The 13,923-nt window shown below is 47.8% G+C and overlaps 1 pseudogene; it reads left to right on the top strand.

Annotated features, from left to right (window-relative positions):
- Window positions 1-8,205: 8,205 nt before the first annotated feature.
- On the top strand, window positions 8,206-9,488 carry LOC113879244 (annotated as a pseudogene).
- Window positions 9,489-13,923: the final 4,435 nt, after the last annotated feature.

The raw sequence follows: 13,923 nt of genomic DNA, 5'->3' as shown, positions 1-13,923 counted from the left end.
AAAATTTTACTGAGCACAGCTCTGCCCACCAGAGCAAGACCCAGTTTCCTCCACAGCCAGTCCCTCCCATCAGAAAGCTTACGCAAGGCCTCTTATCCTCAGCCATCAGAGGGCAGACAGAAGAAATGGGAACTACACTCCCGCAGCCTCCAGAACAAAAACCACAATCACAGAAAGCTAACCAAAATTAAAAAAAAAAAAAAAGAATTATGTCCCAGATGAAGGAATAAGATAAATCTCCAGAAAAACAACTAAATGAAGTGGAGATAGGCAACCTGCCAGAAAAAGAAGTCAGAATAATGATAGCAAAGATGATCCAGGATCTCAGAGAAAGAATGGAGAAGATGCAAGACATGTTTACCAAAGACTTAGAAGCACTAAGGAACAAATAGAGATGAGCAATACACTAGAAAGAATCAATAGCAGAATAACTGAGGCAGAAGAACAGGTAAATGACCTGAAAGACAGAATGGTGAAAATCACTGCAAAACAGACTATAGAAAAAAGAATGAAAAGAAATGAAGGCTCATTATACTTAGGCCATGTGAAGCCAGAATTTGACCTCCTTCTCTCCCTGGCTGCATTAATCTTATTCTATGGTGAGCCCTTAAATTGATATTCTCTTTTGATGATGACCCCTCCTCTAGATTTTGCATGATTTTCTCACATAACTCAGATCTAAGTTGAAAGGACACTCCCATATCTCTAAAAATTCTATCTTGACCCTTGCAAGATAGGAGGAGCACCCTCCCAAAAACATTCTTTCAATTAGTTTATAACCATTCTTGATACACTAAAATAACCTTATAAATTTACTTGTTGACATGTTTACTGTCTGTTCTTCCCATGAAAGTATCTGGCACTTCATGGCAGATCTCACTGTCTGCTGGGTTTTGTGTTTATACCCAGGACCACGTGCATAGGTAGCATATTCATGCTAGTTAAGTCTTGGGAATGAAGAAAGAATGAATACACAGAACATATTCTCCAGCCACAGGCTGAAAAAAAGAAGGGCAGATTTCTTTGAAAAGGAGAAAAATATCTTTCTTGGAGGGAATTGTTTGTTTTTCCATGCTATTCTCAGAAGATGCTACTAGACTTACTGTAACTTTCTAATGCTAACACAACCCAACCACTCAAACCTGACCAAACCTTACTCAACTTAGTTTCATTGGGTGGCATTCAAGAAGGGCATATTTAGATATTTCTTCTCACCAGTCCTGGCATCCTGAAGCAATGTGCAATATAAGTTACCACATCCATGTTTTAGCACCTTGTTTCTGATGCCTTAGAGGCCCTAAGCTTGAGGACTTCTGTTTCCTGCTCTTCTCTCTCTATTTGGGGACATGCTGCTTCATCCTATAGGAGAGTGAAGGTTTGGCACTTCACCTGTCTTGCTGCAAAGGTTGTCTGCAAGCAAGAGGTAGGAACCTGGCTACAGCTCCCTTCACTGAGTAGAAGCCTGTGTCTGGACAACCTCCAGGGGCTGGGCAGAGCCTCCGGGGAGTGCTCGGCTTCTGGGAGCATACTGTGTGGGAGAGATATAATGAGAGCTCAGATGCTATCTCTGTGCTATGAATAGTTGGGAAGCTTCCAAAAAGGCCTGCCTGGGAGTTGACACTTGGGTTCCTGCCTGGTCCCACTGCAGCCCCAGAGAAGCTGAATACCCAGAAAAGCCACAAAACTCCATTGCAGGAGGTCAGAGGGTGCCCACAGGGTAAGGACCGGGATTTCTGTCTTCTCTAAGCCTACGTGGGGGGTGACCTCAGTGTTTTTTCCCCTAACTTGGTGAAAACCATCTCCTTGAATTCAAAGTCCTGTTGTTATAGTCACTGCCTGCCCAGTGTTCAGTCCCCCTAGTATACCTTCAGCCTCTGGGACAGCTTTTCAAAATCATACCTTCCATTTATTTCTTCTGTGCTTTCCTGGTGGCTCAGACGGTAAAGAATCCGCCTGCAATGTGGGAGACCTAGGTTTGAGCCCTGGGTTTGGAAGATCCCCTAGAGGAGGGCATGGCAACCCACTCCAGAGCTCTTGCCTGGAGATTCCCCATGGACAGAAGTCCTCTGGGGAATCTCCAGGCCTGGCAGGCTACAGTCCATGGCGTCGCAGAGTCGAATACGCGAGACGAAGCACAACCATTTATTTCTAGGGCTGTGTAGTTTTGGATCATGCTGATATAACCATAATTTTTTAAATCATGTTAAAGGATGATCCCGAGGTTGCTCGCTGGCCGGCAGCAGTGTGCACTCGCTCTTTCTCAGTACTTTTAAGCGTCCCGGGACGTCGTTTTCTGAGTCTGTTATTGGCGCACCGGAAAGGCGGTTTATCCTTCCAACCAAAGTGTTTCCGAACATGCACCAAACCTTCTCCACTCTCCCCGCTTTCTCGCCAGCAGCACAGCTACTTGAGCAGCCCGGGGATATTTCCTTTCGTAAAAGCAGTAAGTTGCCCAGAAACCGCCGTGCGACACAGAACTCACCTTCCAGTTCGACCGCAGCTCAGGGCGTGGGAAAGCTCTCCACAATCGAACCCCTAAGTTCTCCCAGGACACCTTCCCCACCCCTGTTACCGGTGGCACTTTGGTTGTACTGAGCCCGAAGCCTTTCTATCACAGAACACGTTTGCATGCAGTCATTTTCTCGGTGGCCTCGGTGCTCCTCCTGCGTCCCTGCGCGGTTCCTTGCTCCCGGGCCGCGTTGATTGGAGCCAGCGCAAGTTGCGGCGCCGGCGCCCGTATTTTGCGAATCGCGGCTGGAGAAAGCTAGTCAGCGTGGTTTCCTGAGCAAAGCGAGTCGCCATTCAGGACCAGCGCCTGCGATTTCTCAGTCGTAGAAAGCCGGGCTTTAACCTTGCTCTCGAGATTTTTTAGTCTGAGCAAGCCGGACTGGAGGGATTCCTTAGGGTAGCAAGTCGCCTTTCATTGCGGCCTGCGAGTTTTCAGTCGTAGCAAATTCCGGTTTCAGAACAGCAAGTTCTGGCTGGCGGTTCCTGGTTTGCGGTGCCGCCGAAGCTCTAAAGCCAAAGTATGGGCCCGGCGGGCCGATCCCTCCCCTATGTGGTCGCTTTGTGGGACCTCGCAAAGCTCGTGTCTGCCTGATGCCCTTGGACGGTGGTGGAACGATGAGATTAGCCTCGTGCGATTGTAGCCCTTAGTGGCAGTGTGTGTGTGTGTGTGTGTACGCGCGCGCGCGCGCACTCTCAGTCGCTCAGTCCAACAGGACTCTTTACGACACCATGGACTGTAGCCTGCCAGGTTTCTCCATCTATGGGATTGTCCAGGCAAGGATACTGGAGTGGGTTGCCATTTCCTACTCCAAGGGAGCTTCCCAACCCAGGGACTGAACCTATGTCTCCTCCATTGGCAGGTGGATTCTTTACCATTGAGTCACCTGGGAAACCCTTAGTTTTGTTTAAGTGGCCCAAACCCGTTATGTCCCATAGGGGGATTTTCAAGCCTTATCTATATTTTATTTCCTTTCATCCCACTTCATTCATCTCATTTTATCCCCTGCAACTCTCATCTTTCCTGAGAGTTGCTGCTGCTGCTAAGTCTCTTCAGTCGTGTCCGACTCTGTGCTACCCCATAGACGGCAGCGCACCAGGCTCCCCCGTCTCTGGGATTCTCCAGGCAAGAATACTGGAGTGGGTTGCCATTGAGTTAGCAGCCCTCATTTCTCAGTGTCCGCTCTTTTTAGTGCCTTGAAAGCTCCCAAATGAATAGTTGTCTTTGAACACAACGCCGCTGAACTGTGGCGACCTGGCTGGGTCCCTGCACTGGCCCCATTAGAGGCTCTGTGTCAGAGTTTTGGAGGTTGCGGCCCTGGCCAGTACACTGGACCGGAGTTTTCTCAGAACTTGCCATTAGAGCCAAGTTGGCACTTTCTCAGGGTCGCAGCCCCTCGGCCATCCCCATCCTCAGAGCGAGTGGCCAGAAGCAATGTACTTGCTTAGAGCTCGTTTCAATTTGGCAAGTTCCACATTAACCTCTGCTTCCCATTTCACTCTTGTACAAATCACAAGTCTTACAAGTTGTAGTATGTCCCGCTCAGCGATTTTCAGGGTGACCAACACTGATTTAGCAAGAGTGACAGTAACCATTTAATGATAGTGTTACTAATCAGGGTTCCTGGCCTTTTTAATCAATAAAAATTGAAGAGAGGCTAGATGAGAAATTCAGGCAAGTCTTTACTGGGGCCCCTGCTGCAGAAAGTGGGAGCTGAGAACTGGCTTTCTCAAGGAGGTGGGGCAGCTGGTTCCTTATATGGGGTGAGGATAGGGGTGTGCCCAGGGGTTGGTGGATTGGGTGGTTTACCAACCGCTTAGAGAGCGTCGTGGGCAAGGAGCATGAGCAGTACCCTACTCTTGCTCTCCGCTCTGTGTAAGTAGCAGGTGTGATTTTAGGTCTCTTTGTGTCTCCTTGTCCAGAATTTGCCCCAACTGGACAGGCACGCGGTTCTTTTTAGTCCCTTATAGTTTCTTTGTATCTTGGTGCCTCTGGAGGAGACATTTTTGTCCAGGTGCAAGCATTGCAGGACTGCAGCAAAGGGTCCCAGGTCTTAGGCCATCGCAGTAGACTATACCTATCCACGGTGTCTGCTGTCTCATCTTTGTAGAGTTAGCTTCTCTGAAAGGTTACTGCTGCTGCTGCTGCTAAATCGCTTCAGTCGTGTCCGACTCTGTGCGACCCCATAGACGGCAACCCAACAGGCTCCCCCGTCCCTGGGATTCTCCAGGCAAGAATACTGGAGTGGTTTGCCATTTCCTTCTCCAATGCATGAAAGTGAGAAGTGAAAGTGAAGTCTCTCAGTCGTGTCCGACTCAGCGACCCCATGGACTGCAGCCTACCAGGCTCCTCCATCCATGGGATTTTCCAAGCAAGAGTACTGGAGTTGGGGTGCCATTGCCTTCTCCCTGAAAGGTTGGCTTGCATAAATTCTTTTTCGGTGTGGATTGCTCTGCAATCGGAGAGATCGTGTTGTTTTGTTTTTACTTGATTCTGCTCCTGAGGACTTATTCTCATTTGTATTATTATAATGTAAGTGTAGTTTTCCACCGAGTCGCTGGGTCTGTCTGCGCTCAACGGTAACCCTCTGGGGCACATCCGGATCTTGCGCCGCCAGTGAATGGTCTGGGAGCCAAGGTTGCGGGCGGTTCCAGCCGCCCAGCCGGGGGTTTCTCAGCCGCACTTAGGCCTGCAGCGCCGAGCCGGCGCTTTCTCTTTGGCATCCAACCTCCCGGCACTAAAGGGAACTTCTCTCCCTCGCGTGGGCCCCAGGTCCCCTGTGCTGTCACGTCTCGGCCCTAGCACCGCTCGGTTCGTGCCGCCTGGTCGGCGTCGCGGCGCCGGGATTCGCCCCGACCTGGGGATCTATTAACATTTTCGCTGGGAGACAGACGGGCTGCCATTTTTCGGACACAAGGAGAGTCTGCTACCCGCTGGGTGTCTTGTTGGCGGCGGCACCGTTCCTTCTTCCAAACCCGATGTTTCTCGGCCGCTGACCGCTAGGATCTCAGAGTTTCTCAGTGACTTTCCCGACGCCAGGCCTCCCCAGCCTCACCTCCCTAAAGAAAGGGGAGTTGAACTAGAATATAGACGCCCTGTCCCGGGCTGGTGTGGGGCGCCGAGTTAGAATCAGGTCCAGCACCGTCTAAACGCTCGGTGAATGTTAACTACAAGTCTTCTTAGAATCGTTCTCCTACTGCGATTTCTCGGGGACCAAAATAGTTCCAGAGGATTGAACTCACTGGTGATTGAAAATCTGTATTCTCTTCCCCGGGCGCCGTCTCCTATAATCTCTTCGTCTCCCTTGGCTAGTGTCTGGCACCCCACACTCCCCCTCCCTTCACTGACAGGACTCTGTGTGCGCAGTTGTAGACGTGAGTGCTGTGACTCCGTTGTTACAAAGCTGCGACCCAGAGAAAGGGCCAGCTCGGCTCTGGTGGAAGCTACTAAGAAAACACCGGCCCAGTGCACTAGCCCAAGGGCGATCGACAAAACGCTGCCCCAGAGACCTAAGGGTGGCGGCACCCAGCAGGCGGGCACAGCGCAGATCGCAACGCTGTGTCCAAAGGCACATGTCAGTTTTGGAGCTTTTTGAGGGTGCTGTCCACTAGAAACTGAGAACCGAGTTTCAAAAGAGTTTGAAATATTGAAAGATGGGAGGTGCAGGGGATAAATGGCATGAATAAGGTCGGGTAAAAAGAAAGAAAACATAGACCTGCCGTGAAAACTCCCCTGATGGAGAAAACTGAATAAGGCACGTAAGCAAAACTAAATCGAGTTTATTCAAAACACAGGGATAATATAACTCAGCCTATTTCTTACAAATGCTTTTGAAAGTGATTTTTTTTTTTTTAACTGTTGTTATCTTCTTAAAACGAAGTAGGATAATCACTTTAACCAGTCCCCTGCTCCCTGGAAACCCGGAGCATAATAACCAAGCGTTGTAAAGGTCAGTTTCCTCATGTTCACTTTATAAGCTGCCCTGAGACATCAAGCCTCTGAGCTTCATACCAGTTTTGAATTTGAAATCTTCCCTTTTGAGAAGTTTGTTTCTTCTTCAATAAAATATTTATATGCAGTAAAGCTCTCTGAATTTTCTTTTAAGGATTCTTGTTGTTAAAATAGGGTAGGAAGTAATCTGAAGCTGGTGAGTAACTGCAAGAGGTACCCATGGAGCCCATTGTGCTCACTGATTTCTGACTGATTTGAGATCTCAGGTCTTCTCCCTTTGGTTGAGCTCTCCAATTCTGTTGAGGGGCCTTTGTGGAAGCTTCTTGGTAACTCAGTCTACTCTGTTCAAAAAGGAGGTATCTCATGATTCTCTGTTTTTTGAAAAATGGCCTGGCAGTGTTGTGGCCTTAGGGAATAAATGCAAAGATGGGTTCCATTGGTACAAAACTAGAAATACGATCTTGTGCCTTTTTGGGAAATGTGTCAACTATTGATGATTTGTGAGGAAATAAAATTTCTATTTCAAGGCAGGACAATAAAATTTAACATAAAACTCTCTTTCCCTTCATGCTCCCCTTTTCAGCCTCCTCTTTCCCTCCTAGTGTGCATCCTGTGATACACACCAGCCAGACCTCCTGAAAGAGGGGAATGCCTGTTCCACAGCAGAGATATTTCCCCCTCTTTTTGTGACCCTAGCAATGCAACTTCTTAAAGATGACCATTCTTTTCCAACTCCATAGGGGGTCATAGTGATATACTGCTTGCTTTGTGTTTACTTGGACAATGTATCTTTGGTGAACTTAATGTAAAGTGTCATTTTGTAAGCTCCTTTGTCTCAAAAATGTATATGACTATGCCTTGGGCTGCTAATAGGAGGAAGTGTTCTCACAGCTTCTAAGGGTCTATCTCCTGGGTTACAATCCACAGTTTGACTTGAATCAAATTCTCTTTTGCTTCTTGATTGTTAATTGAATTTCTGTCAATATTTGCTTGGCATAGTTGGCAGGATACAAGAGACACCCAACAGAGGAAATCTGGACTGTACCCCGAACAGGAACAGGTGCTCGGACACATGCCCTGCCCTTTGAGCTTAACCGGCTTTTCGGTATTCCTTTTCACTATTTATCTTTTGGGTAAATTCTCCTGATATCCCGGCATCATTGCTTTAAATTTAAAGTTTAAATGACATACAAAGTTTCACTCAAGCCGTTTTCCTTGGGACTTGGCGTCCCAGGTGAGTACTGACATTCCCTATGCTGGGACGGGAAAGGGGGGGTTGGAGTGAACAAGCTTAGTTGCCTTTTTAATTTTTGACTTAAGTTGGAAAGACTGTGTATCTGTGGTCTGAACAAACCGTTTGCTAGTGAGAGACAGCCGGCTCAGCTCCGAAGAAAAAGGACCCTTGTTCCTCCCAGCTATAAGGCGTTCTCCAGCGACTGAGAACCCAGCAGAAGTGTCTGAGGGTTAGTCCTCATGAAGGGAGGCAGGGATCCCGCGATCGAGCCGGCTGGGCTGCCGCGGGCTATGTCCGCGGCTCAGGGACCCCGGCTGTCCGCGCCTTGCCCGCCCCCAGGACGACCGCTGACCCGCCGGGCTGGAAGCGCCAAGCCGGCCCAGGCCAGCCGCGCCTCCCAGCTCCTCCATGTCCAGCCGCCAGGCGAGCTGGCCGCAGCCGCCCTGCTCGCCCTCGCTGCGGACCCAGTCTGCCTGCCTGCCGTGCTGGCGGCCGCGGGTTCGAGGCCGCCTGGATGCCCGAACCAGACTCCAGGATGCAGGGCTTCTTGCTGGAAAGCGGAGCTGGCTCTTCTGCTGCTGGGCCTGCTGGAGCCACATAGCCGTCAAACTGGCCTTGCCGCCTCCTGAGCCCATCTACCACGATGCTGGCAACCTTCCCTGGCCTCGGTCGCCGCCACCGCCCTGGCCCAGCCGCACAGCAGCCGCCAGAGGAGGGCGCGGGGCCTGGAGCGTGCAACCTGCGCCAGAGCGAGAGCGCACACTTGGAGGTGCTCCCGGTGCGAGCTGAATGCCGTTCAGGTTTTCTAGCGCACCCCTAGGGACAAGCGGCTAGGCTGCATGTTCCTGTGCTGGGCGCCTTCAGCCGCTGCACGCTGTTCTCTCCCACCGCAATGCCGCGGGCCTGGGCCAGATGCGTAGCTTCTATTGATACATCGGCCTCCGCTCGCGTATCAACTGCAACATTTCCTTACCACGACTAGGGCTACGGCATCAGCCTGGGCAAGCCCTCTACACTGATACCGACGCCACCTGGCGGGCGCTGCACCCAATATGGCGTTAAGTCCTGAGAACATCATCTCGTATGGTCATAGCTTTTGGAAGTTCCCACCCAGTGGTAGAACTGACCTCCAGGTATGAGTGTGCAGTTGTAATTTTCCATTCGCCGCTGATGTGTGGATTGCGTGTGGCTTTTCCCGATACCAGTAAAACATACTGCGTTGATGCTTTCCCTAACATTGACAAGTATTTAAAGTCACCTCTCCCATACTTGCGCTGTACACAGGACGAAGTCATGGCTATGTACCTACGAGTGCTTTCCCGGGGCCGTGGAGCCCCTCTGGGTCAAAGGGACCGGGATAATGACATACAGTTTTATATATACAATACCTAGAAAGACTACGACAGTTCATATCTCACGAACTTCCTAATTCCTGAATATGACTTGATTTTACTTCATCAACTGTGAACGTGCTTCAACTGGATGGCTGTCATGGGCCTGATAACCACGAGGAAATGCCCAGCGTTTGGGGGCGTCCTAATCAAAGAGCTGAGGACATCTTGGTCTTTGGTATATAGAGGTTCTTCTAACCCACACATCATGTTAAACCGAACAGTTGTGATTTCCAGCTTTGTTGCCTTGTGGAATGGAAAGGAGAGCTGAGTGGGGGGATGGTTTTCTTGTGCTTTAAGAAGGATGCTCACACCCCTTTCTCCACCTTGCCCGTGAGGTGGGAATCATTTATGTAGGACTTAACCTCTCTCCAAATAGGTTTTGGGGTCTCATTTCCCTGGTGGCTCAGAGGTTAAAGCGTCTTCTTGCAATGCGAGAGACCTAGGTTCTATCCCTGGGTCGGGAAGATCCCCTGGAGAAGGAAATAGCAACCGACTCCAGTACTCTTGCCTGGAGAATCCCATGGACGGAGGAGCCTGGTGGGCTACAGTCCATGGGGTCCCAAAGAGTTGGACACGACTGAGCAAATCCTTAGTTTAGTAGTAGTAACCTCTCTCCACCAGTGTTCTCAGTATTTGACCCTTTCAGCCACCTGATTCATGGCTCTAATCCATTGTGAAGCTGTGGTAGTGTAACTGGAAACCACTGTGATGAAAATTCCTTTGTTAATTTTTGTTAACATGCTGATCTTTACCCCACACAAATCAAATTAAAGGATGATTTATTGGAACAATTGTGAACAGCTTCATCAAGTAGAACAATATAACTGGAGTCTTCTTATATAAAAGTAAACAGGATTTTTAAAGCATGAATTTATTACTAGTCCACAGAGTTTTAATATTTTGATCACCTGATTAGTCTAACAAAGAATCTAGCCCACTGTCCTTCGGTAAAGTCCTCCTTGTAGGTTTCTTTAAAGTGCTGTACATATTTGCAATTGCATTGTGCACAGATTGTTAATGGGTAATTTTCTTTTGTCAGGCGTCAACAACAAAACTGCAAATTTATTTGTAATGTAAATGACTGAATACATTTTCTTAATATGTTTTACTCCTATATTTTGCTATTAAAAATGTTAGAACATTTCTGAGACAAAAATTACAAGTTTATGCTTTGAAAAAATTATGTAATTAAAATTTCACTAAATTTATAGTTCAGGAGTTACTTGGGTTTGACACAGGAGTTGTGCCAATAAGCATCAGAAGTGTAAAAATACTAAAACTGCTACACTACTTGTATTGGTTGGGGTTTGGATTTGAGGGGGTCTTTGGTTTTATTAAAATAATTTTCTTCCCCCAATTTGAAAGCCTTAAATGTACTGTAAGCCTTAGATTGCTGTCCAGTCGGATTAAGATTGATTGCCAGTTTGTATACTGTTGCTTGGACATGACACAGTAGTTGGTCATGGAATAAAGGATGCATGGATCAGAAAGAAATTTTAAAAGGAATTCTGAAAAAAGAGTTTTATGCATGGTGAACACTCTATAAAAATAGATTGAATTCAATCAAGTGAATGAATTTTAATAGTGAAGTTGTACAAAACTAGACTTGCCTTTTCCCTTACTAAGAGGACAAAGTTTTCTTGAAACACTGATCTTTTTTGATAAATAGATTGTAAACTTTCTTTACTAACTCTTATGCAATCTGTTGTAATTTTCTGTATTTGCCTTTGAAATCTTTTATTGTCGCTTTGGTTAAATGACTAAGTGGTGTTTCACAGTGACTATGATCCTAGTTAGCCAAATGTTAAAAATCCTTCTGATATTCAACAAACTTTTTCAAATCAAATTCTGAATAAAGTTCTTTTGACCTCTGGTTAATTTTGGAATGCTTGAATGTGTCCCTGAACATCTCAAAGAGAGATAGTAAACTAATTAGGCTTATTTGGTATGCTAAATTACCTGGAAAATAATGACAAATAGTGATAAATCTTCTTAGGTTATAAAGTTCTAGAAATTATATGATCTTTCCTAAAACTTGAAATGTTGTAGTATGTTCTCAATCATTTCCAGTTATTATCAAAATGTTGTATGTCACAGAAATAGCCAAATTTCCTTGACAACTGTATTATAACCAGATCTTTAGCTATGTTTCTTGTCTTTTGTCATTTATAGTCATTATCTCACTCTGATGCTTTTACAAAAATCTATGTAGATGACTTGCTTTTATGCTTGTAAACTAAATTTGAGGAGCTGGAGGGGTACAGTCCTAGCAATCACAAAGAGTCCAACAAGACAGCACATTTCTCATTCATAATCTCAGGCCTGCCTATACTCTGATTTTAGATTTTTAATTTTTTTCCTTGAATTTCCTTTTCTTTGTGCCAGCTTGTCCTTGTCCCTAGGATTCCAAAGTTTAGCAGTCTTCTGGTTTCTTTATCTGCTATTTCTATCCATTTCACACCCTATTCTGATGAGCTTTCCCATCCCGTGTGAGCAAAACCAGAGGAATAGTTTCAGCAGAAATCTCAGGGGTCCTAAGATGCTTAGGCTCTGCTTCCAGCATTATTGGAACTGGCAATGGTGGTCCCTGGGGCAGGAGCTGAGCTGTAATGCTTGGAGGTGTCCAGGACACTAGAGTGTCCATGCTCAGTTCGCAGAGTCGGGAAACTCCGGCTGATGATGAGATCCCTCATCAACAGATCTCCTCCACAGCGTCCACCTCTTCTGGGGACTCCTTTTATGGATCCTTATGACTCTCGGGAGTGGGGCTCTAGGCTGCTTCTATACACTGCCGCAGGATGCACTGCATTCTGGATCTGTGTCACCGACAGTTGCAATGCACAAACTCACAGAGACCAGAAAACAAATCTCACTCGAAGTCCTGGAGGTCCCAAGAGAGTGGATTCACCCTGGGATAGGATCAAAAGGTGACATCTCCTGGCTCCCTCATCCTAGATCATTCTTTAAGTGTCCCCTCCACCCACTAGCTTCCCAGGTGGTGCTAGTGGTAAAGAACCTGGCTGCCAATGCAGGAGATGTAAGAGACATGGGTTCGATCCCTAGGCCAGGAAGATCCCCTGGAGAAGGGCACAGCAACCCTCTCCAGCATTCTTGCCTAGAGAATCCCATGGACAGAGGAACCTGGTGAGCTACAGTCCATAGGGTCACAAAGAGTCAGACACGACTGAAGTGAACTTACCCACCCCCACAACCCCCATTACCATTTCCCTGGGCAGGACCTGTGCTTCAGTCTCTGCTCCAGCACTACCGGTACAGTGCTCTATGTCAGCTGGTCTGAGAGCTATGCACTGGAACAGAACTTCCAGGCTGTGAGCTGCAGGCCTGGGATTGCACAAAAGAGTGGCGAGTGAGAAGATCAGCAGATTCCAGACCCTGCCCGAGTCACCTCTCTTGGGATCATGCTTGCATGCATGCGTGCTCAGGTTGCTTCAGTCATGTCCCACTCTTTGTGACCCCATGGACTATAGCTCACCCCTCCATCCATGGGATTCTCCAGGCAAGATAATGGAGTGAGTTGCCAGGGGATCTTCCCTGTGTTTCCCCCATTGCAGGGGGATTCTTTACAACTGAGCCACCAAGGAAGCCCCCTTTTGGGGATCACCTGGACTTAAATGGCAAACTGCTTTCCAGTCTTTACCAGTTTCTGAGTTAAGGCTCAGAAACCAGAGTACTTCCAGGTGGGGCACCGAGCCACCAGCCCCAGAACAGATGCTCACCACCTGCCAGAGGTGCCTGCAGGAGAGGTGGCTGCCAGTAATGAGGAGCCCCATTGCCACCTCCATGGCAGACTCCCTCAGCAGGTGACACTGTTTCTTAGGATGAACAAGTGGAACACTGAAACACAGATGGCTTTGCCCTGCTCCTGCTCTGGGAGCCACCACTGCATGTCCCAGTGCTGCTGGCAGCAGATGCCAAGAGTTGAGGCCTATAAGAATATAGGCTGTCTCCATCTTCTGTGTCCAGAAGTCTGAGATTTCCACCGAGACCTTTCACTGGGTGATCCTCTGCTCTGGATATTATAGCAACATCCCTCTGCTCACATGATGGGCGATGTTGTGTCTAGAAAAAAATGTGTGCCCACTTTTCCCCACTCTTTTAATAAAGTTGCCCATAAATGTGAGATTCTTCTTTCTCATGTTGATTTCTACTTTGGCTGTTGGAGATGGAGGAGGTACAGGGGTGGAGGAGTGAGTGTGGGTTGTGGGGCTGGTATTCTCAGGATACGGGAAGGGTGGTTCTGCCCCTGGGCATACAGAGATGGTCAGAGCTTTTCAAAGTCGCAGACATGCACTGGTCATCTAGAAGATCCAGTAGACAGGATCTCTGAGAATTTCATTGAGTCCACTGGTATCGTTCAGTCATGCCTGACTCTTTGGGACCGCATGGACTGCAGCCTGCCAGGCTTCTCTGTCCAAGGAAGTCTCCAGGCAAGAATACTGGAGTGGTTTGCTATTTCCTTCTTTAGGGATCTTCCTGACCCAGGGATCAAACCTGGCTCTCCTGCACTACAGGCAAATTCTTTATCAACTGAGCTGCCGGGGAAGCTCATTGAGTCCAGGGCCCCAACTGTCTTCCTGCACCTCCTGGAGTCCCAGCCTTCCTTCGGAGGGGGATTTTTGAGTTATTCCAGCTGCTCTGGCATCTCTATCTCACTTCTCTGTCTTCTTAATCAGGATCAATTAGTAGGCTATAAATGAACAGGGGTATGGGCCAGATCTCTGATTCTAACTTTTGTGAGGATAATACTTGCATGGACTTCTAAAAACTCTTTTCTTCTTTTGGTGGATGGGCTGGTGCCCTTCCTACCTCTGGGCTTG

The sequence above is a fragment of the Bos indicus x Bos taurus genome, chromosome 20, assembly GCF_003369695.1.
Source record: "Bos indicus x Bos taurus breed Angus x Brahman F1 hybrid chromosome 20, Bos_hybrid_MaternalHap_v2.0, whole genome shotgun sequence".
Taxonomy (NCBI): Eukaryota; Metazoa; Chordata; class Mammalia; order Artiodactyla; family Bovidae; genus Bos; species Bos indicus x Bos taurus.
Note: the sequence above shows the minus strand (reverse complement) of the source record. Positions and strands in the feature narration are given on the sequence as shown.